Source organism: Podarcis erhardii (assembly GCF_964252035.2).
Source record: "Podarcis erhardii genome assembly, chromosome: Z".
Taxonomy (NCBI): domain Eukaryota; kingdom Metazoa; phylum Chordata; class Lepidosauria; order Squamata; family Lacertidae; genus Podarcis; species Podarcis erhardii.
In genome coordinates this window covers 31691308-31712224 of record NC_138504.1, presented here as the reverse complement: position 1 = coordinate 31712224, position 20917 = coordinate 31691308, and the positions used below count along the sequence as shown (strand labels likewise).

The 20917-nt window shown below is 43.8% G+C and overlaps 1 long non-coding RNA gene across 1 annotated transcript; it reads right to left on the bottom strand.

Moving 5' to 3' along the window:
• Positions 1-316: 316 nt before the first annotated feature.
• Positions 317-14161, bottom strand: LOC309333676. The gene is made up of 3 exons (XR_014152666.1): positions 14104-14161; positions 10998-11176; positions 317-417 (listed from the first exon to the last, which is right to left on the bottom strand). It is a non-coding gene; the product is annotated as an uncharacterized lncRNA (long non-coding RNA).
• Between the last annotated feature and the right edge of the window lie 6756 nt (positions 14162-20917).

Genomic DNA, 20917 nt, shown 5'->3' with positions numbered 1-20917 from the left:
AGCTCACCCCATCACGGGGATTTGAACCGCTGACCTTCCGATCAGCAAGCCCTAGGCTCTGTGGTTTAGACCACAGCGCCACCCACGTCCATTAATATCGCCATTAGAAACCCCTTAAATAATCAGCCAGCACAGGAATCAGCAGCCGAAACCCCACAAGTAAAACTTGCAAATCTCAACAGGTTTCACACTGAGAGACTGTTTGAAACACCCCAGAAGATACCATCATTTGTCACCTGCAAAGTTAGTGATTTAAGGGGTACAAATCAGCCAGCTCTTCCCTCCTGCACCCCCACAAAAGGGAAGCAATACTGAAGGACTGAGCTTGCTGTGTGAAAGGGCTTTGTGGGATCCAACCACAATGGAAAGTATCTGGTTCCCTCTTCAGCACATCAAAAGGTTTCCTGGGGAGCAGGGCTGAAAGGGAAGGTCAGAAGCTGAACAGCTGACAAGAGCTTCCTTTTGCTTTTTTTTAAAAAAAATAATAATTTTTTATTAAGATTTTAAAGGTTACTGAAAAGAAATAAAAAGAAAACAATCGAAGAAAAAACAAGAAAAAACAGTACATATATATTTAAAAAAATCATCAAAAAACAGAAAAAAGAAAAGAAGAAGTAAAAAACAAGTCAAACCTTTAACTCACTTACTTACATTCACTTATTTCCTTGACTTCCTCATGCCTCCCATTTTTGTATTCTAATTCAATTAGATATTCCAGCAAATCCTTCCAACTTTGTTTTTATCCTAATAATTTATCTTAACATACTATAATTCCCCTCTTTGTATTCTAATTCATATAGATATTTCAGCAAATCCTTCATCTTATTTTTATACTTATATCTTATCTTAATATACTATAATTTTCCATTCTTTCTTTCACCAAATAACCATCCACTTTTACTTTATTTAATCTTATTTCTCATTAAAACTTATATATCTGTACTTATTCTTAAGACGTTTCCCCTAGGGTCAAAAAAGATTCCATTCCACGATTTTCCCATCTCTCATTAAAAGAAAAAAAACAAACAAATTATATTATATACACTTTAAATTCCCAATTTTCTTCCACCAGATCCCCTCCCTGGTTTCGGCCCCTAGCAATAGTTCCATCAATCTCGGAAAACCATCAACCCGGAGATCTTAAGTCCGAGGCTCTTAAGTCTCTTTCATGTCCCCTCTGCCAGTCTTTTTGATAATCTTTGGTGTTGAAAACCAGATCTCGGGGAAGCTCCAACCCAACGGTAATCATATTCCTTCCTGCCAAACTTCCATAATTAAAAATAGGGCCTATAGGATATTCCAAATCTTGTTTCACACTCCTTTCAAATCCAAAGGCCCCCGAAGCTCCAACCTCCACCTGGCTCAGATTTGTATCCCAAAGGTCATTTGATCTCCACATAGGGTGATCTCTCCATCTTTCATTTTCCAGACCAAGCCAGGCTTCCATCTCCAAAAATTTGCTTCTCCTAGTTGCCATCATGTAAGGCCTCAAATTGTAGTCCACCATTTGCCTCCGTAGGGCTACGGCTCCCCCTTTCATCACTTTAATTACAACATGATTCTCCTTCTCAAATTTTTCAATTTGTTCAGTTGATAGAGGTTCCTGTGCCGAGTTCTTGTCAACTTCTTTACTAATACCCACTTTTTTCCCCAAGATTACAACATTAGTAGCCATAACATTTATCTGGTCTTGCAGCTTTCCCAAGAGATAAAATGTCCTGTTCAGTTCACACTCGATTTCCTTCCCGACCGCCATCCTTAAACAGTCCAAGGTCAAAAACTGGTTTCGCTCTCTCTCTCTCTTTTTAAATCATGTTTATTAGAATTTCCAGAAAAATCCAAAATATAAAAGAAAAAAGAAAAAAAGAAAAAAAGAAAGAAACATTTGCATTTAGGCCTTGCTTTCATTAACATCTTCCCCACCCCGCCCCCTCTTGTATTCCATTTCCATTAAATTAGTTCCACAAGTTCTTACCCCAAATTTTAAGCTTATTATAATTGGTCCAATATTCAATTTAATTCATCTTATATGACCACTTTTCCTTTAAATTCCACCATCCTTCAACTTAAAAATCCCCCCCCCCAAGATCGACCCCTGTTCCCTTCCACGAACTCCCCTCTTTAATACACAGAACAGAACGAAATAAAAAATAAAGAAAACATAGTTCAGAATATAGTTTTACACCCTTTGGATTCCGAATTTCCCTCCCCCCTTTCCCGGTTTCGATCCCCAATGTCCATCAATCTATCTACTGTCATCCTGGAGACGCCACATCCATGTCCAAATCTCTCTCAGCTCCACTTTGCCGTCTTTTTAGTAGTCTTTGCCATCTTTTTAATAGTCTTTAGTTTCAAACACCCAATCTTGGAAAAGCTTTATCTCAAGAAGGTCCATTTTTCTTCCATCCAGATCTCTGTATTCAAGAGTAAAACTCAAATTTTGTTTCTTAATCCTTTTAAGTCTGGATGTCCCAAATGCTCCCACTTCCAGCTTAGTCCAATTCTTGTTGTTCTCTTTCCTCACTTTCCTCAGGTTTCTTTTCCTGTTCCGCTGCAAAAACATTCTAATTCCAAAAGCTTCTAGTTCCTCTACAGAGGCTTTATTTATTTATTCAGGAACAAAAACTTGCGTCAAGTCCCTTCCATTCTTCAGTAGATATATCTATTGTCTCCTTTAGTGTAGAGACCTCTGTAGACAAAATAATGTTCCGTTTTTGCAGCTTTCCCAGGAGATAAAAAGTCCTGTTCAATTCCACGAGTATTTTTCCACTTACAACGATTCTTGTAGTGTCCCAAAGCTCCCTCTAGAGGGATTATAGTAACTTAGTTTCCTTCCAGATCACACCCAAAAGTCAAACTAACTTGTTATTCCTTGTTTTCAACTATTTATATCCAAATTGTAGCGAATCTAACCGGCAAAGTCATCGTAACAAAGTTCTCCTCTTATTCTCCAACTTTGACAGCTACTTTGACAGCTGTCAAAATCTCTATATCTCCTCACCAGGCTCTCTCACGGATCATTCCCGGTTCCCGGGGGGTTGCACTTTAGCTCACACAATCCACTTTTCTCCTCCAGCACAATCTTGTAGTTTCCAGTCGTGAAATTAATAGCTTTTATCAATAAAAAACAGACCCTTCTCTCGATCTTAGTTGTCAGATCCTTGCTTTAAATCATCTACAACAGGGGGGAGACTGACTTCCTTTTTGCACCTCCCCCGCTCGTTCCGAATTAAAAAAAATTATTTCCTTTTAGATACGATTTCCCAATTACTCACGGGTTGTTATTTTTAGTCCAAATTTTCAATGGAAGAAGTCAGCGCTCTCCATCGAATGGCATGCGGCTTCGCTTGGCAGGGGAAGCGGAGGACTCATAGCACCACACCACCCCCGTCCCCCGCTCCGTAGCCTTTAAAAAGGCTCCTTCGCGGGTCGGGGGGCGCAAACGGTGCCCGCCGAGTCACCAGGTCCATGGGCTTCTGCGCCCATGGTTTTTGAGGGTCCCCGCGTCGCCGGCGTGGCGGGACCCAACCCCTGCTGAGCAGACTCCCTCCGGAGCTCGGAGGGAGTCCGCCATCCGGCGATGGCGCCAACCCGGAAGTCCAAAAACTGGTTTCTCAGGGATTTTATCTTTAAAAACAATTTCCCAGCTGCTTCCTTACGACAATATCCCAAAGCTCCCTCTAGAGGGATTCAAGTTCCTTTTCACTCCTTCCAGCACAGACCCAAAGGGCCCATACGTTAAATTATAACAGTTCCTTCCTTCTTTTTAAATGTAAGATTGTAACAAAACAAAGTCCTTCTTTTGTATCTTGACAGCTAACTTGACAGCTGTCAAATTTATCTATTCACTGTCAGCGGGCTCTCACAGACCACTCCCGGGTTTAGGGAAGTGGCGCTTCAATTTCCGAATTTTAACCTTCTCCTGCAGGCTCCCCTGCTTCCAAAAAGAATATTGATGGTAGTTTCAATCAGTGGAATTTACCGTATTTTTTGCCCTATAGGACGCACTTTTCCCCCTCCAAAACTGAAGGGGAAATGTGTGTGCGTCCTATGGGGCGAATGTAGGCTCTCGCTGAAGCCTGGAGAGCGAGAGGGGTCGGTGAGTACCGACCCCTCTCGTTCTCCAGGCTTCAGGAAGCTATCCGCAAGCCTTGCAAGCCCGGCGGGAGGTCCCGCGGGCTCGCAAGGCTTGCGGGCAGCAGCCTGCAGCCCAAAAGCTCAGGGGACAGCGGGGAGGCGGAGCGCTGCCACCCCGCTATTCCCCGACCTGATCTGGAGGCTGGCGGGGGGGGGGGAGAAGCAAGCTCGCTTCTCTCCCCCCTCCGCCAGCCCCACAAGCTTGGGGGATAGCGGGGAGGCGGAGTGCCGCCACCCCGCTATTCCCCGACCTAATCTGGGGGCTGGCGGGGGGAGAAGCAAGCTCGCTTCTCTCCCCCCTCCGCCAGCTCCACAAGCTCGGGGGATAGCGGGGAGGCAGAGCGCTGCCACCCCGCTATTCCCCGACCTGATCTGGGGGCTGGCGGGGGGGAGAAGCAAGCTTGCTTCTCTCCCCCCCAGCCAGCCCCACAAGCTCGGGGGATAGAGGGGAGGCGGAGCGCTGCCACCCCGCTATTCCCCGACCTGATCTGGAGGCTGGCGGGGGGGAGAAGCAAGCTTGCTTCTCCCCCCCGCCAGCCCCACAAGCTTGGGGGATAGCGGGGAGGCGGAGCGCCGCCACCCCGCTATTCCCCGACCTGATCTGGGGGCTGGCGGTGGGAGAAGCAAGCTTGCTTCTCCCCCCCGCCAGCCCCACAAGCTCGCGGGATAGCGGGGAGGCGGAGTGCCACCACCCCGCTATTCCTGGACCTGGTCTGGAGGCTGGCGGGAGGGGGAGAAGCAAGCTTGCTTCTCCCCATCGCCAGCCCTCAAGCTTGGGGGACAGCGGGGCAAGCCGCTGCCCCACGGAGGCTAGAGAGGCTGTCCCTGAAGGCAGAAGAGGGAGACGGAGCGCTCTGTCTCCCTCTTCTAGCTTGGGGATGGCTGCGCAAACCTGGGGGGGAAAAAAAAAAATTCCTTGATTTCCCCCCCCAAAAAACTAGGTGCGTCCTATGGCCCGGTGCGTCCTATAGGGCGAAAAATACAGTAAATCCTTTACATAAAACTCTCCACGACCTTAGTTAACAGGTTCTTTGCTTCAGTTTTTTTACAGAAAGGGGAGGCGGACTTCCTGTTTAGACCTTCCCCGATCAGTGCCAATTTAAAAATATTTTAAAAATCCAATTTCTATTCTACTCACGGGTTGTTGTTTGAAATCCAATTGTCCACAAGAAAAAGTGAGCGCTCTCCGGCAACAGCTACGCGGCTTCACTCCGTAAAAATAGCGGTTGATTCAAAACACTGCGCCGCTCACCCCACGTCACTTCGGAACCCCCAAAAAGGGGTTTCCCTGTGGATAGGGGGGGCGCTCCTGGTGTCAGCCGAATCCCACGTTCCCAGGCTTCATCCGCCTGGGATTTCTAAAGGGTCTCCACCTTCGCCGCAGCGGCACGACCCGAATTCCACGGAGCGGGTTCCTCTCAGTCAGAGGAACGCCGCCATTGCTGATGGCGCTAACCCGGAAGTCCCCCCTTTTGCTTTTGTGGTCAGTCAGGAGCAGTGGGCAAGAGCCAGGATGCTGCCCTCTTGGCTATCTCTCCAGCAGCCTGCTTCCCTCACCGCCAGTTACCTATGGGTGGCTACAGAACATGCCACCCAGAAGTTGGCAGCCGTGCCCAGGGCTGCACACCTGGTAGGGGCCAACCTCACCAACCCCCCAGGGTACACCTCTGCCAAGAGTGGAATAGATTCCCTCAGAAGGTGGTGGGCTCTGCTTCACTGCGAGGGGTTGGCTTACATAATTCTCAGGTCCCTTCCAACTCTATGATTTGGCAATTCTGTGATTCTCCCTCATCCAATATAATAACAAAAAAATTGGTGAGAAAACAGACTCATGGCTGGAGATCTGACATGTTGGGTCAAACCAAAATTCAGCTTTTGCTTCTGTCCTGAAAATCATTACGAAAGGATTCAATTTTTTTAAAAGCAGTTGAAATTTATTGATGCCTTTTTTTCTTTTTCGCATTTTCCAAAACAGGAACAGAGAACATATCTAACCCTTCCCTCCCCCGCCCCACTTACAACCATACCAAAAACAGCATATCTACATATCTGTACCATATGACTTCCCTTCCAACCTTTTCCTGGTTCCTTTGCTTTTCTACTACTCTGTGTAATCCACATCTCTTTAATCATCCAATTTGTTATCTATTAAGTACTCTATCTGTTTCAGCTCTGCTGGATTTACACGAGACCTGGTTTATTGATGCCTCTTAAGGTAGGACAATTAAGTGTTGACATGCCAAATAGAGTAATTATTTTTTAAAAAAAATAAATCCCAGGTTTCCTTCCTAAGACCTAACTAAATTCCTGCATTAACTGTGAGGTGAGATCATAACCAACTTCAAATCAGATATTTGAAGGGCCATCAGGTGGAAGATGGAGCAAGCTTGCTTTCTGATGCTCCAGAGAAGAGGACCAGAACTGATGGATTCAAATTGGAAGAAATGAGATTCCAACTAAACATTAGGAAGAACTTCCTGATGGTAAGAGCTATTCAACAGTGGAACGGGCTCCTTTGGAAGATGGGAGGGTTTCCTTCAATTGAGGTTTTGAAAGAGAGGTTGGATGGACATCTGGCAGGGATTTTTTAGCTGTGACTCCTGCATTGCAAATGGGTTGGACTAAATGACTCTTGGTGGCCTCTTTCATCTCTACAATTTGCTGATTCCAGAGCCATCCATTACTGAGAATGCTGTGTGTGCGTGCAGACTGAATTAGAAATTAGAATCTAAATACAAACATTCGCAAACAAATCCCCCTTTCATTCCAGAGCTCTATTCACATGATAAGTTAAAAGTGTTCTATTAATGAATTGTATAATAACATCTGAGTGCTGAGGCTGTTGCCTCAATCTGCCCATTTATTCTCTCCTGGTATCAAATTCCACTGACGTCTCACCCTCCTCCACATGTCCAGCTTCCGAGAGAGTGCTATCTTCATTAGCAGAGAGAAACTGATATCGTCCATTAACTGACCCCCTTCCTCTGCAGTGACCCCCTCTTAACAAATTTGCACGCCCTGGGGGAATGTGACACTCTGTGCCCAGGCCCACATGGAAGTCGTCTATCATGACAAACAGGTGCTGCCTGTGTATATGTGTGTGTGTGTGTATTCTTTTTGCGGGGGGAGAACCAGGATCCATATGCAGCATTAGTGGAAGATCGTTTTCTACCTGAAGACTGTGGGAGGAAAAATATATGAATCCCTGTGGACCTATGTGTGTGGGTGAACAACAAAAGAATTTGCTGGGTGCCTGGATTCGAAATGCAGGACTTGTACACAAGAGCGTTCCAGTAGCAGAGTATTAAACTCACAAAAATAAGCAGCACAGTGAATATAGGTTGTCAAATCTTTCTTATCCCATTTACAATGCACCTTTCTTTCTACCCCATTTACAAGGAACAGACCACAAACTGCAAAGTAAGTTAGAAATGCTTTACTTACGAGATTCATAGGTTTGATAAATGTGTTGTTCCATGCAGCTGCAAAGAGAAACACAGGCAGAATATTTTTGGGTGGAAAGTACTGTATATAATTCCAAACACATGCTGTAAACTCAAGAGCAAGCTTACGCATTTCCTTTATTACATGATGCAGAGAAAGAGGAAGTTGAAAAGCTTCACTTCCTTGGGAGCATGACCTGAGTCTGTCTAGCAATAAAACTCTGTGGTCCTTAACCATTTCATGCAGTCATGCACAGTTATGCACAAAATTGAGAGGGGTGCTAATTTCAGGACTTTAAGAGCCTGAAAGATAATTGAAAGAAGGATGTCATTGAATTATAGAAGGCAGGGAAAGATGATGGCTTTGGAGAAGAGTTACGGGGCAAGGGGAGTGAATATTTTGACGGGAGAGATTAAGGGTCCAGGCGTGTGTGCTTGTGCTTCCGAAAACTTAGAAGAGGGTGGTTCCAGAAAGCACATATTCATAAACAGAATCAAAACTAAGAAAATTAATTTCAATAGGGATGAATGAAAGGTTCCTGCTTAGGCAGGAATAACTAGATACAGAAATATAGAATTGGGGGGAGGGCATGTGGTTTGACAGAAGTCCATGCAAAAAGGATTGAGATGTCTTAGGAGCCCGCAAGCTTAACATATGTCCACAGTATGATGCAGCAGCACAAACAGCTAATGCAGTTCTAGGCTGCATCAAGAGAAGCCAAATGTCTAGATCAAGAGAAGTGACAGTACCACTCTATTCTGCCTTGCTCAGACCCCACCTGGAGTCCTGTGTCCAGTTCTGGGACTAGGGGTCGGAAAACCAAGCCTTGTGAGGAATGGCTGAGGGAGTTGGGCATGTTTAGCCAGGAGAAGATGAGACTGAGAGGAGATATGGTAGCTGTCTTCAGATATATAAAGAGCTATTCCATGGAAGATGGAGCAAGCTTGTTTTCTCTTACTCTGGAGGATAGGACCTGAACTTCAAGTTACAAGAAAGGAGATTCCAACTAAACATCAGGAAGAACTTTCTGACACTAAGAGCTGTTTGCAGTGGGACAGACTCCCTGGGAAGCTATTAGAATCTCCTTCCTTGAAGTTTTTTAAGAGAGGTTGGGTGGCCAGGGAGTCCTTTAGCTCTGATTCCTGCAGTGCAGGAGGCTGTAGCAAATGACCCTTCGTGGTTCGTTCTGACTCTACAGTTATATGATTCTATTGTGGTTGTGTTTCTGCGGGACATGTTTGCAATATACAAACTCCCCCTTACACACACACACATTCAAGCAGCTTGAAAAATTAACCTATTAAATACAACTCTGGGGAGTACAAAGATCTGAAGACCTGTTAAAAAAATGAAAAGGGTCTTTTGTTCAGCTGCCTTCTGCCCTGCTGTTGCATTTGAATAAAATTGTAGCAGGCAAGAAGGGAGATTCAACAAAGGAGGAAAAGGCTTCTCATGAACAATGAAATGAAAGCAGTCTAAAATTCTACAGTATTTTAGCATTCCGGGACTGTCATGTATTCTAGGATTCAACTGGAGATTAAGGGGCTGGCTAGGAAGAATTTCCCACAAGACCTGTGGAGGGAGGGAGGGAATGGGCAAGCATTGGAAGGCCTTGCAGGGTGCAATGTCACCCGGGAGTAACATGTGCTGGGCTGGCGGTAGCTGGGGATTCACAAAACACTGCCAGCTCAAAAATTCTGAAACCATTACCATAATCTGAACTTCAAACCCGTTTCAGACAATGTATTGGTAAATTGCTTGGCCTTAATCTGAAGAAACTGGTGTGGCTGCAGAAGGATCTTACAGATGAGCTGAGATTTAAGAAGGCCATGTATAAGAAATGGAAGAAAAGTGAAATCAAGAAGGAAGAGTATACACCAGGAACCAACAGCTGCATGCTGAAGGTCATGCAGGGCCAAGCTCAGAAATAGTTCAGGATTGCAAGAGAGGTTAATAATAATAATAATAATAATAATAATAAGTTTCTTTAGTGGGGTAGGAGAGCTGGGAAAAAATTACATCTAGAAACCAATGTGCCCCTTTGGTTTTAGATAGTACATGGGTAGACGAGTCTAAAAAGGCCAGAACACAAATTTTCACAGCCCTCTAGCAGCTATGGTGGCTCATTTACGGGAAGTAATGTATTTAGTATTAATTCTGAAAGTGTTAATTCTGACCAATTTTAGCCGCCTAGAGCAAAATATACATCGGGAATACCCCCCACCCCAATCATAGAACCACAGAAACACGGAATTGTAGAGCTGGAAGGGACCCAAAGGGCATCTAGTCCCCTCCCCACTGTAGATATGACCATAAAACCTTTATCCACCCCCCTCCATTTGATTTAACAGCATCAAACATGAAAGAAAAGAAAATGCTCAGAGTGTACTTCATGTTTCAGAGACAGAAACATCCCTCCCACTGTATAGAGGTCTCATGATTCACACTGTCATTAAAGAAATATATATATAGATAAACTGTCTCATCTGGGCCTGAGTGTTACATATAATTGAGTGCAAGAAGTATCAGCCACAGTAAGAAATGTACTGTGTAAACAATACATGGAAAATGATGTGTGCCTGCCCAAAATGTGTTCCATAATAATAATAATTCTGCAGACAGAGTCATAGAATTGAAGAGCTGGAAGGGACCCTGAGGATCATCAAGTCCAGCCCATTTGCAATGCAGAAATATGCAGCTGTCTCATACAGGGATTGAACCTGCAAACTTGGCTTTATCAGCACTATGCAGCAGTGCACAGTGGGCACATATGTGCCAGCTGTAAAACACATACACACACATAGAGGGAGAAAGTGCTGAGCTCAGGGCGACAGGGACCATGTGCCCCTTATCACAGCACCAGGGTGACCCCACAACTGGGTCCCTACCCGGTCACCCCCGCCCTCCACCAGCCCAGGAGGCAGAGCCAGCTCCGTGCGCTTGCCATTGGCCGCTCCCTAGTCCCCCCCCCCCCGCCCGGCAGTGCTCGGATACTGTCCTGGCACCTTCTAAGCACAAGGTTGGAAGTCAGGGGGAGCATCCCTGGGTAGGGAGTGCGAGCCCCGCACCAACCCCCGGAAGGCAAGAGAAGGCCTAGGAGAAGGCAGCCGCAGCAGATTCTGGGGCTGCCGGTTCAGCGCCCTGGGCTGGGGGAAGCAGGAGGCTGAGAGGGCCAAGCCCCCGAGGGGAAGGGGCCGAGGCAAGCCGGGCAATGAAGTCATGGCGGAGGAGCTGCCCTGCAGGCAGACATCACGGAGCAGCTCAGTCACAGCCGCTGGGCTTTTGCCTCCCGTTCTCAACCCCCTGCCAGGGTCTGGAAGAGCAGAGGGGCAGCTGCAGTAGCAGGAGACACAGCCTGAGGGGGGCGTGCAGCTTACGATATACACTATTACTGATCAGGAGGAACCCCTGCTTACCAGAATCTGGCTGCTATCCAATCACCTGGCGCGCCGGCGGCTGGAAAAGTGGGGAGGCGGGGACGTCGAAGCTCAACGATTTGTTGCTGCTTCTGCTTCTGGCAGTCGTTAACTGGGGAGGGGGTGATGCTGGATGTTGGGACTCCTGCTGCCACTAGCGACGCTCCTTTGGTACTTAGCTAGGGCCGCCCCCCCCCAAAAAAAGGTCTCAAGGACTGCATGCCGCCCGCGGGCCATATGTTGGACCACCCAGATCTAACGGGATTTGCATTCTGAGCTAATAATGTGGCAACTCCTTTTGCAACAAATCCGGGCAAAGGTCGGCCAGATGCCCGTCCAATTCCTGAGGTCTGCTCACTGGCTGCATTACATTCCGGGGCTCCCATGGTTTTAGTGTTTCATTTGCATCTCGCTCACATCTCATCACTGTTCTGGGAAATCTAAAATGCATCTTTAAAAACCGAGTTACAATAATTTTTGCATATTAGATACCATCATTGGCATATTAAAAACAGTTCTGCATGGAAAACAGTTGGAAGGCAATCTCTCTGGGACCATGCTAGAGTGCATTGAGCAGGCAATGGGAAGGAAATGGTGAGGCTCCCAATTATGGAAACAACCAGAGTGGGCAATTTTTTGGGTCTTCCCAATGAAAAAGCATCCATCTCAAAGCATGCAGCAAATTTTTATAGGATAGGCTGAAGCAATGAAAGTATAATGTCCAGATTAAGGGAAGAGATACAAATAAAACAGCAAAACAATTAAGAATATTATTTATTGTTTATTTATTTCGTAAAATTTACGTACCTCTTGATTGCAAAAAACCTCAAAGCAGGACTTCCGGGTTAGCGCCATCGGCAATGGCGGAATTCCTCTGATCTAGAGGAACCCGCTCCGCGAAAATCGGGTCTTGCCGCCGCGGCGAAGGCGGAGACCCTTTAAAAATCCCAGGTGGAGGAAGCCTGGGAACGTGGGATTCGGCTGACACCAGGAGCGCCCCCCCCCCACACGCAAGGAAACCCCTTTTTCGGGGATCCGAAGCGACGTGGGGTGAGCAGCGCGGTGTTTTGAATCGACCGCTATTTTTGTGGAGTGAAGCCGCACAGCCGTTGCCGGAGAGCACTGACTTTTTCCTGTGGACAATTGGACTCTAAACAAGTACCCGTGAGTAGAACGAAAAATTGGGCTAAGAAACATTTTAATTTGGCACTCGAGCGGGAAGGTTCTAAACAGAAAGTCCGCCTTCCGCTTTTGTAAATAGCCTGAAGCAAAAATTGTGCAAGCTAAAGTCTGGAAAGTTGTACATAAAGGTTTAAAATTCCTCCTGTTTTAACCATCTAAACCCCTCTTGGAAGCAGGAGTAAAGAGGGGGAATTTTGACTGTTTAAGCCTGCAGGAGAGAGAGTAAAGAAAGATAAATTTCCACCGTCTCAAACCTGGGAACGGGGTGTCAGAGACAGAGATTTTTGGTGAAGTTCATTGACTGAGAAAGGAGCATCCTTTGACAGATAGTTAAAGAAGAGAAACAAATTGTCTCCAATGTTGCCTTTTGCATTTAAAAGAAACAAGAAATCTGAAAAATGAAAGTAACTTTTTTTTTGTTGGATCTGCTTTCAAAAGATGGATACAAATAGAAATTGTCTGCTCTAGAGGGAGCTTGTTAAATTGTTGCTGGAGTCGATCTGGGGACTCTACAGCTGTGGTGATAAGGATTGTGGGACCAGACTGTGACCTTGAACAAAAATGTGTTTGGAAGAAGTTTTGGTGCTTGCCTTTTACAAGACAAGCGCTTTGTTGGAGCAGATGCATGAGAAGATGGACTTGATAACTGTTGCAATCAAAAAGTTTGGACAAACAGTGAATACTTATACAGAAACCATCCAGGAGCCAACTCAGGAACCTGCTTTGACAGAGAAAGTGCAAACGCAGAAGATAATGGAGGAGGCTGCTGTTGAACCTCAAGTAATACAAATGGAGAAGCCCGAGGCCCTACAGGAGCATAAGCCGTTGTTGTTGAAGGTTGAATCTGGAGTGGGCCAGGGGGGGTCTGGAGTTGTGGGGGCCCTTAAGTTTGGAGGGACTTTGAAACATGCCTTTAAATATTTTCTGGACTACACTGTTGATTGTGGGGAATGGGACTGTGGGGAATGGGCCGATCTGCTGAGGAGAGACGGAGATATTTTTGAGTTGGAACATCCCCGAGACCTACTCCTCAATGAGAAAGGAAAGGAATTAAGAAAGAGATCAACAAAAGATAAGGTAAAGTGCAAGTACAAACAAGAAGAAGATCTGCAGAAGGGACATGGAAAAGACTTAAGAGCCTCGGACATAAGATTACCAGGTTGATGGACTAGATGGAACGGACAGTAAGGACTGACATAACCCGAGACCAGGAAGAAGAGACGCTGGAGGAAGATTGGAAGAAATTTATATTGGGAAACTTATATTGGGAATTAGTGTAAAATTAATGAGCATTAGGAAAATGTTGGAATAAAAATATTTGGCTTTAGTAGAAATGATATAAGGAACTATGTACAAATAAATATTAAGTTTTAAGCTTTAAGGTATTTTATAGAAAGATAAGGTTAAAATAAATTAAGGTAAATTGAATGACAGAATATAGTGAAAGATGGAAAGGATTTGCTGAGTTAACTAATAGGTTAGAATGTTAAGACAAATTATTCAATAAAAATTGAGAAAGATGGAAAGAATTTGCTGAAACAAATAACTAAACTAGAATACAAAAAGGGAGATGTGAGGAGGTCGATGAAACAAGTAAATGAAGGATGGAGATATGGAATATTGGATGTGTGTGTGTTTTTATTGTTATTGGTGTATTGATTTATATGTGTGTTTTTTTCTTTTTTGATGTACTGTTTTGTATGTTTTGTTAATTTTTTGTTGTTCTCTCTTTTGCTTTTTTTGTAATTTTTGAAACTTCTAATAAATATCATTTTTTTAAAAAAACAACAACCTCAAAGCAGTTTACAAAACGATAAAACAATAAAACTGAGAAAGATTCACACCCATAATTTAAAATGGATATAAGTTAAAATACTAAAAGAGATTAAAATGTTTGTTTTTATTATTTACATTTATAGCTCACCTTTTCCTCCAAGGACCTCAAGGTGACACATGTGGTTCTAGATCCCTCTTGGTAATCCCTTCCAACTCTCCAATTCTATGATTCAATAATGACCATCTTGCAGCAGAGATGGTGTCATCTGCAATGCAAAAAAAAGTTGGCATTGCAGAATTGAAACTAGCTCCCATCTGGACGTGATGCTGATTCAGCAATTTCACAAAAGGTTTTGTGTTTAAAAAATGAAACATTCAAGTTTTCCCCACTAAATATTTAAGGCATACGTGAGGCTAAAGCACCTGAAGAATGGTCTGTATCTGGTCCGTGTAAGTGAAGCAGAATTGGGGGCTGGAGAAAAAATGATGAGACCACGCTTATAGAGATATAAGAATGTAAAAAAAGAAAAAGAAAAAGCCTGCATGGGTGGGGGTTGGACTAGATGACCCTTGGATCCCTTCCAACCCAACTGTTCTATGATTCTATGGAACCTGGAATAACGAATGCAACTTTGTGCTTCAGGAGTATAAACTCCAATATACAAAACATTGCCATGGAGCCATCCAGTGTTGCTAGTGTATCTAGTCTCAGTGAAAAACATAGTAATAGGGGCCTCCCCCCCCCCCCCCGTTGATTGACCTCTTAGGAAATGGCATTGATGAGGCCTTCTGAGGCTGGTTGCTATGGTGGTTGTCAATCACCCATGTGGGTGCGTAGTACGTAGTGCCAGAGCCGCAGGTGAAACAAATACCCTTCATTATCCTTGCTTCGGATCCTTTTCTCATGCAAATGTCCATTATGATCATGAAGAAAGACAAAAGCAGGCTTGCCTCCAAGAACAGAGCACACGGTTTCAGGTTCTGCAGACAGTATCAGCTGGGAAGGGTCCCTAATGAACACTACAGAGAAAAATTACCGTAATGGCACCAGCCCTAGAAGAATGCAGGTGCATTCCAGTTTGTGAGACACACACACACACAATTTTTTTTTTCCCAACAAGCAGAAAGACATTTGGTTTTGCTTTTTCTTTCCCCAGTGTTACCTTAGGCTCTCTTGAAGCCTTATAAATATTCAATCCCTGCTTGTGGAAGTACCATTTGGGCAATCTTCCATTACTGGCCCTCTGTTAAGCATCATAGGATTGTAGAAATGGAAGGGACTCCCCAGGCTCATCTAGTCCAACCCCGTCAGTAAGAGACTATGCACTCAGCTTGGGTAGGGAAGAACCAGCCCCATCATAGAGCTTCAGCCTCCAGTCCATCTCAAACCCCAGCAAGAGAAGCAAGACAGGCTCTGCAGAGTGGTGTTGCTGTGGCTTCATGCCATTTACTGTTAAGGTCCTTGGGCAAACCTCTGTCATTCCCACAATCAGTCCATTAGCAATGACAGTGAATAAGAGGCAGTTGGAAATCCTAAACTCATGCAGAATCTGGTTATGGTTCCTGTGTTGTAGGGGGCTGAACTGGATGACCTTTAGAGGACCTTCCATCCCTACAACTGCTGCGGTCCATTGCACAGTGAATAATTTTTTAAACTACATGGATTCTGGTTGGGCTTCTGCCTGTTTTCCTCTGCACTCATTTGTGGCCAAGAAAAAACTTTGCGCAAGCCTGCTTCTCTTCCTTTAGCTCCTCACTTTCTCCAATGATCCAGCCTTTATGCTATTTGTAGGAGAGTATGGTCAATTGGGACGCGGGTGTTATTGGGACGCGGGTGGCACTGTGGGTTAAACCACAGAGCCTAGGACTTGCCAATCACAAGGTCGGCGGTTTGAATCCCCGCAACAGGGTGAGCTCCTGTTGTTCGGTCCCAGCTCCTGCCAACCTAGCAGTTCAAAAGCACGTCAAAGTGCAAGTAGATAAATAGGTATCACTCTGGCGGGAAGGGAAACGACATTTCCGTGTGCTGCTCTGGTTCGCCAGAAGCGGCTTAGTCATGCTGGCCACATGACCGGGAAGCTGTACGTCGGCTCCCTCGGCTAATAAAGCGAGATGTGTGCCACAACCTCAGTTGGCCACGACTCGACCTAATGGTCAGGGGTCCCTTTACCTTTATGGTCAGTGCAGGACTAAGATATTTCCCAGGCTGGCTTATTCTAACATAGAAGCTGACTTGCTGCAGTGTGTCTTTCTCCTGGGAACCTGGATCCTGGCATGATGCAGATCCCACAGGTGTTGGCTGCAAAGATTTAATTAATTCTGTGCAGGGACGGTGCATGGGGAGCCTTAATTGTGGTTAAACAGACATTGCTAAGAAGTGTGCAGAGACATCCTGCTGGTTGTCAAGCAGGAGATTTCTATGCTCCGAATGCCAAAGGTCAGCTCCTCCCCTGACATATGCAACTCCTGATTTCGCAAAGCAGTGCATAGTTAAATTGTGGAACTCGTTCCTGCACGAGGATTCTCAAAATTCATGGAGGAGAAGGCTTTTGGTAGCTACTAGTCAGAATGGATAGGCTCTGCCTCCAGAGTTGGAGGCAGCAATGATTACGAATCCCAGCTGCTGGAAAATACAGGCAGAGTGACTGCTCTTGTAAATGTATTGCATTCATATCTCACCATTTTCTCCAAGGAGCTCAAGGTGGTGTGCATGGCTCTCCCCTTTCTCATTTAATCCCTACAACAACCCTGCGAAGGAATTTGGGTTAGAGGCAGTGAACAGCCCCCAGTGAACTTTATGGCTGAGTGGGGAGGATTTGAACCCTGATCTCTGCCAGGTCCTAGTAATTTAATCCCCTCAACAACCCTGCAAGGTTGGCTAACATGATTCATGACAATGGTCAATTGATGTCTGTTTTCCCCCACCCCAGTTTTTATTGAATAGTTTTTGCTTTTTTGTTGTAAATCACTTTGATATACATTTTCATGACTTAGTTGTATATAATCTTTTTTTAAAAATATATAAGTATATGAATAAAGAATCCTTGTCATAGGCCCACAGATTCCGTAATAAGACCACACCTGTTTCAACTGACTTCTGAGTCCTTTCTTCATCTGCCAACGCATGAGTCACTTGGAGGGTTGCCATTGGCTTAAGGACAAGAGAATGCATCGCTGCCGTTTGCAGCAAACAGCTCCTCCACTCTTCAGATTCAGTTTCGCAAGGAATCGATGTCTGTTTTCTGCTCTTGGAAACCAAAACAAAGAACCCGGTGTTACAACCTGGTGGACAAGCAAATAAAGACTTTAAGGAGCAGTCTGGTGGCACACCAGAGTAGCATGTCATCAGAACATCACAACACAGAACCATAGAATTGTAGAGTTAAAAGGGACTCCCTGCAACACAGGAATCACAACTAAAGCACCCCTCACAGATGGCAATCTGACTGCTGTTTAAAAACCTTCAAGGAAGGAGAGGCCACCACCTTCCAAGATGATTTGCACAGTAATGCCCCCGTGTGTGTGTGTGTGTGTGTGTGTGTGTGTAAAAACAGACTTCTGAGGGAGTCTGTTCCACCCTTGAAGAGCTTTTGCTGCCAGAAAGTTCTTCCTGTCATTTGAATCAACTAGTTTGGGTCTTACCCTCTGGAGCAGGAGGAAACATCAGAAGAATCTGCTGAATCAAGTCAAAGGCACATCTAGTCTAGCATCCTGGTGGCATTGCTGCTTCTGAGTGTGGAGTCAGAGCTGAGGCACTGTGGCTAGTAGCTGTCAATAACTCTCACCAACTCTACCCTTCTATGAATTGGTGAACCTTCTGTAGGAAGAATTTTCATGCTGACTCTGATCTGTGGTTTTAGCATTTAGTATTTTATTTCCTGTTTTCTGGTGGACTGCTCTGGGATTTTCTTAAGCTAGCAGGAATGGAATGAGATAATGTATAAGCAAAGCTGGGTCTGAGTAGCTCCTTTTCTGGCTTGTTCCCTGCTGAAAATGGGGGGTGAGTTGTTGCCCATAGGGAGGCAGCAAAGGGATGTGGTTCAGCAGCCTGGGGTGAGCGACTACTTAAGGCAATTTATGAATTCTTACAGGATAAATAAGACCGAAATGACTTTGACTCATAAACTCTGTCTCTCTCTGATTCCATTTCAGACAGCAGGCTGTTGCACCAGCGTGAGCTTGTTTGACGCTGATGAATTAGTAATAGATTTGTAAATTATTAAAAGAGGATTTTATTTATTGTTTTTAATGCTGCATGCAAGGAGATCTTGGCCTCTCCCAGAGTTGTCCCAATCTCTGTAATCAATCCTGCTCTGCGTAACTTGCTCCGGTGTTGCCCATTTAAGGATGCTTCCTATGCGAATATGACGTCGGGGCTGTAAGATGGATAATAGATTCATAGAATTAAAGAGCTGGAAGGGATCCTGAGGGTCATCTAGTCCAACCCTATGCAATGCAGGATTCCCATCTAAAGAATCCCTTTCAGGTTTTCTTCAGCTTGAAGCTGATCAAGCTTCTCCTCCAGGATACAACGCTCTGCTAGGCTCACTGAGTCAACAGTGTGATGCAGCAACAAAAAAGCACCATGTAGCTCAAAGCTGCATCAACAGAAGACAGGTGTCCAGATCAAGGGATGGAATAGCACCATGCTATTCTGCCTTGCTCAGGCACCACCTGGAATCATAGAGTTGTGGAACTGGAAGGGACCCTGAGTGTCATTAAGTCCAACCCTCCTGCAATGCAGAATTCTCAACTAATGCATCTATGTCAGATGGCCATTCAACTTCCGTATAAGAAACTCTAGGAAGGGAGAATCCACCACATTCCAAGGGGGACCATTCCTGATCCTTCATCATTTTGGACCCCTTTCTCTGCACATATTCCAGCTTGCCTTTCTCAAATTGTGGTGCCCAGAACTGGACATTAGATTTCTGTTGATGCAGCCTAGAATAACATTTACCTTTGTTGTTGTTGCTGCATCACACTGTTGGCTCATGTTATGTTTTGTGTCTACTAAGACCCCCTAAATCCTTTTCTAAAAAGCATCAGAAATAAAGAAAAACAATATTCAACAAGAAACTCAACTAAAAATTAAGATTAGCACTTTGGAACAAAATAAAAATGTCCAAGTGTATGAACAATTGAAGGGTACAAAACAACTGCTTGAATTAATGCAAGTTCAGAAGGAACTTAAGATATATTATGGAGAACTACGTGTATCAGATAACCCTGCAATACAACATATTAAAGAGTTCTTTAAAATATTAGAAGTCCTCAAACTGACAAAACTAGTCTACAAAAACTAAGATGCAAATTAAACTGGAAGAAAGTTAGAAAAGTGATTAAAACATTTTTTAAAATGGTAAATCACTGGGCATTGTTGGGTTAGCAGGTGAATAATAAAATCATAAAATTGTAGAGTTGGAAGGTATCCCAAAGGCCATTTAGTCCAACCACTTGCAATGCAGGAATCTCAACTATAATTTTATAATTTATAGTTTATAGAACTTTATAATTCTATAGAGTTTTTCTTAAGGACATAAAAAAAACCTTTATTGCAAGCTATACTGTAATGGAAGCTACTTGCATTAACAGATTGCCTAAATCATGGAACAAAGCTAAAATAGTCCTGGTTCCCAAACCAAATAAAGATTTGACATCTCCAAATGCATATAGGCCAATTTCTCCTTTAAATGTTGACATTAAGATATGGTCTTCAATATTAGCTATGAGAGTGAGTGATATCATTGTAAAAATAAATAGATTTGGATCAAATTGGTTTCTGGAAATATAGGAAACAAACACCAGGAGACTGATAAACACAGTTGTTTTTGGAATCTGTGTCTCATGAGACAATGGAGTGCACCTTCAAGAGACGAAGTCAAACTGCTGCGTTAGAAGCACTGAAGTGAGCTCCCTGGGATGCTAGCCTGCTGTGCAGTGTGTATGGAGGTCCTTGACTATGTTAAAAGAAAGGTTTAAGAAGATCCAGTATTGGAAGTGGAAGAATTAATAATAAAGAGAAAGCTTAAATATCTGCTATGGTTTATAGTAAACTATTGGGAATCTAAATTTGATTCCCCTTGCCCCCTGTCTGTATTAACTACTATAAGATATCTATGGGCCTATCACCTTTAACTTTCCCATTTTATAATGAATTTCTAAATCAGGAATCTAGGGTAGTTAAAGTTTTCAAACAATGGCAAAATGCTGGTTTAGAAAGCATAAAAATGATGTTGCAAGATCAAGTTATTCTGACAACTGAGGAAGCCACAAGTGCCATGGAAGGAAAGAGACTTCAACTCTTCCAATATTTTCAAATTAGAGGTGCAACCTTCTCTCTGATATGAAAATATGAGCAAGTCAGGAAAGAGAATAAATGAAAAATTCTGTTTATCTCTCATTTGGATAAAGATATAACAGCAAGATTCCGTGACCTTTGGTTAAACTTGGATCAGAACCAGGATACATATATGAGAAAATGGGTGTGAGATTTGGATCAGAGAATAACCAGGAAATAAGGGGACTGGATTTGGGACAACTTTAATTCTAATATGATTTCAGCAGACCTGAAGGAGAACTATTTTTAAAACCCTCTATCGAATTGTATTTAACACGTTATAAATTGAATTTAATATATATGTTAGGATTGGATAAATGCTGTAGATGTGGGTTAAATAAATCTGATTACATATATATATATTTGGAATTGTTCTCAGGTAGAAATATTCTGGAAATCCTTTCAGATACCTATGATGTTTTGGGATATTATATTCCCTTGGAACCTAAAACATTTCTGCTTGGTTATCTAAAATAGGTTATTCTGGGAAATGATCAAGAAATAGTGTTTAACCTTATAACAGCTGCTAAGATTGCTTTTAAAAAAAACCTCTCCTACAATATCCAAATAGATTGAGAAAATCTGGACCCTAGTAACTATGATTAAGCTGACTTATTATAAA